We start from the raw sequence: 3,791 nt of genomic DNA, 5'->3' as shown, positions 1-3,791 counted from the left end.
AGTCTGGCAAAGAGACTCGGGAAGTGGAGTGTTAAGTATGACAAAGGGACTCAGGAAGTGGAGTGTTGAGTCTCAGATAGAGACTCAGGAAGTGGAGTGTTCAGTCTGACAATCTCAGGAAGAGGAGCGTTCTGTCTGGCAAAGAGACTCAGGAAGTGGAGTGTTCAGTCTCACATAGAGACTCAGGAAGTGGAGTGTTCAGTCTGACTAAGAGTCTCAGGACGTGGAGTGTTCAGTCTGACTAAGAGTCTCAGGACGTGGAGTGCTCAGTCTGACAAAGAGTCTCAGGATGGGGAGTGTTCAGTCTGACAAAGAGTCATAGGAAGCGGAGTGTTCAGTCTGACAAAGAGTCTCAGGATGGGGAGTGTTCAGTCTGACAAAGAGTCTCAGGAAGCGGAGTGTTCAGTCTGACAAAGAGTCTCAGGATGGGGAGTGTTCAGTCTGACAAAGAGTCACAGGAAGTGGAGTGTTCAGTCTGACAAAGAGTCTCAGGATGGGGAGTGTTCAGTCTGACAAAGAGTCTCAGGAAGCGGAGTGTTCAGTCTGACAAAGAGTCTCAGGATGGGGAGTGTTCAGTCTGACAAAGAGTCTCAGGAAGTGGAGTGTTCAGTCTGACATACAATCTCTTCAAGTGAAGTGTTCTGTCTGACATAGAGACTCAGGAACTGGAGTCTTCAGTCTGGCTATCTGAAGAAGAGTAGTGTTCAGTCTGACATAGAGTCTCAGGTAGAGGAGTGTTCAGACTGACAAAGAGTCTCAGGTAGTTGAGTATTCAGTCTGACAAAGAGTGTCAGGAAGTGGAGTGTTCACAATCACAAAGATTCTCAGGAAGTGGAGTGTTCACAATTTCAATGATTAACAGGAAGTGGAGTGTTCAGTCTCACATAGAGACTCAGGAAGTGGAGTGTTCAGTCTGGCAAAGAGACTCGGGAAGTGGAGTGTTCAGTCTGACTAAGATTCTCAGGAAGTGGAGTGTTCCGTCTGACAAGGGTTCTGAGTAGCTGGAGTGTTCAAAGAGTCTCAGGAAGTGGAGTGTTCTGTCTGACTAAGAGTCTCAGGAAGTGGCGTGTTCACAATGACAAAGTGTCTCAGTAAATAGAGTGTTCAGTCTGAGAAAGTGTCTCTGGAAGTGGAGTGATCAGTCTAAGGAAGTGGAGTGTTCAGTCTGAGAAAGTGTCTCAGGAACTGCAGTGTTTAGTCTGACACAGACTCTCAGGAAGTGGAGGGTAGAGTCTGACAAAGACTCTCAGGAAGTGGAGTGTTCAGTCTGAGGAAGTGTCTCAGGAACTGGAGTGTTCAGTCTGACAAAGAGTCTCAGGAATTGGAGTCTTCTCTCTGACTAAGAGTCTCGGGAAGTGGAGTGTTCCGTCTGACAAGGGTTCTGAGTAGCTGGAGTGTTCAAAGAGTCTCAGGAAGTGGAGTGTTCTGTCTGACTAAGAGTCTCAGGAAGTGGCGTGTTCACAATGACAAAGAGTCTCAGGAAGTGGAGTGTTCAGTCTGACATAGAGACTCATGAAGTGGAGTGGTCATTCTGGCAATTAGACTCAGGGAGTGCAGTGTTCTATCTGACCATCTCAGGAACTGGAGTGTTCAGTCTGACATAGAGACTCATGAAGTGGAGTGTTCAGTCTGACAAAGAGACTCGGGAAATGGATTGTTCAGTCTAACAATCTCAGGAAGTGGAGTGTTCAGTCTGACAAACAGTCTCAGGAAGTGGAGTGTTCAGTCTGACAAACAGTCTCATGAAGTGGAGTGTTCAGTCTGACAAACAGTCTCAGGAAGTGGAGTGTTCAGTCTGACAAACAGTCTCATGAAGTGGAGTGTTCAGTCTGACAAACAGTCTCAGGAAGTGGAGTGTTCAGTCTGACAAACAGTCTCAGGAAGTGGAGTGTTCAGTCTGACAAACAGTCTGATGAAGTGGAGTGTTCAGTCTGACAAACAGTCTCAGGAAGTGGAGTGTTCAGTCTGACAAAGAGTCTCAGGATGGGGAGTGTTCAGTCTGACAAAGAGTCTCAGGAAGTGGAGTGTTCAGTCTGACATACAATCTCTTCAAGTGAAGTGTTCTGTCTGACATAGAGACTCAGGAACTGGAGTCTTCAGACTGACAAAGAGTCTCAGGTAGTTGAGTATTCAGTCTGACAAAGAGTCTCAGGAAGTGGAGTGTTCAGTCTGACATAGAGACTCATGCAGTGGAGTGGTCATTCTGGCAATTAGACTCAGGAAGTGCAGTGTTCTATCTGACCATCTCAGGAACTGGAGTGTTCAGTCTGTCATAGAGACTCAGGAAGTGGAGTGTTCAGTCTGACATACAGTCTCAGGATGGGGAGTGTTCAGTCTGACAAAGAATCTCAGGAAGGGGAGTGTTCAGTCTGACAAAGAGTCTCAGGATGGGGAGTGTTCAGTCTGACAAAGAGACTCGGGAAATGGATTGTTCAGTCTAACAATCTCAGGAAGTGGAGTGTTCAGTCTGACAAACAGTCTCAGGAAGTGGAGTGTTCAGTCTGACAAACAGTCTCATAAAGTGTAGTGTTCAGTCTGACAAACAGTCTCAGGAATTGGAGTGTTCAGTCTGACAAAGAGTCACAGGAAGGGGAGTGTTCAGTGTGACATACAGTCTCAGGATGGGGAGTGTTCAGTCTGACAAAGAGTCTCAGGAAGGGGAGTGTTCAGTCTGACAAAGAGTCTCAGGATGGGGAGTGTTCAGTCTGACAAAGAGTCTCAGGAAGTGGAGTGTTCAGTCTGACATACAATCTCTTCAAGTGAAGTGTTCTGTCTGACATAGAGACTCAGGAACTGGAGTCTTCAGACTGACAAAGAGTCTCAGGTACTTGAGTATTCAGTCTGACAAAGAGAGTCAGGAAGTGGAGTGTTCACAATCACAAAGATTCTCAGGAAGTGGAGTGTTCACAATTTCAATGATTAACAGGAAGTGGAGTGTTCACAATCACAAAGAGTCTCAGGAAGTGGAGTGTTCAGTCTGACAATCTCAGGAAGTAGAGCGTTCTGTCTGGCAAAGAGACTCAGGAAGTGGAGTGTTCAGGCTGACAATCTCAGGAACCGGAGTGTTCTGTCTAACAATATCAGGAAGTGGAGGGTTCAGACTGACATAGAGACTCAGGAAGTGGAGTGTTCAGTCTGGCAAAGAGACTCAGTAAGCGGAGTTATCAGTTTGGCAAACGTACTCGGGCGGTGGAGCGTTCCGTCTGACAAAGAGAATCAGGAAGTGGAGTGTTTAGTCTGACAAAGATACCCAGGAAGTGGAGTTATTCAGACTGATAATCACAGTGCGTGGAGTGTTCAGTCTGACAATCTCAGGAAGTGGAGTGTTAAGTCTGACAAAGTGACTCTGGAAGTGGTGTGTTCAGTCTGGCAAAGAGACTCGGGAAGTGGAGTGTTAAGTCTGACAAAGGGACTCAGGAAGTGGAGTGTTCAGTCTGACAAAAAGTCTCAGGAAGTGGAGTGTTCTATCTGACTAAGAGTCTCAGGAAGTGGCGTGTTCACAATGACAAAGAGTCTCAGGAAGTGGAGTGTTCAGTCTGACATAGAGACTCATGAAGTGGAGTGTTCAGTCTGACAAAGAGACTCGGGAAATGGATTGTTCAGTCTAACAATCTCAGGAAGTGGAGTGTTCAGTCTGACAAACAGTCTCAGGAAGTGGAGTGTTCAGTCTAACAAAGAGTCTCAGGAAGTGGAGTGTTCAGTCTGACATACAGTCTCAGGATGGGGAGTGTTCAGTCTGACAAAGAGTCTCAGGAAGGGGAGTGTTCAGTCTGACAAAGAGTCTCAGGACG

This window comes from Hypanus sabinus, assembly GCF_030144855.1.
Source record: "Hypanus sabinus isolate sHypSab1 chromosome X1 unlocalized genomic scaffold, sHypSab1.hap1 SUPER_X1_unloc_15, whole genome shotgun sequence".
NCBI classification, from domain to species: Eukaryota; Metazoa; Chordata; class Chondrichthyes; order Myliobatiformes; family Dasyatidae; genus Hypanus; species Hypanus sabinus.
Note: the sequence above shows the minus strand (reverse complement) of the source record.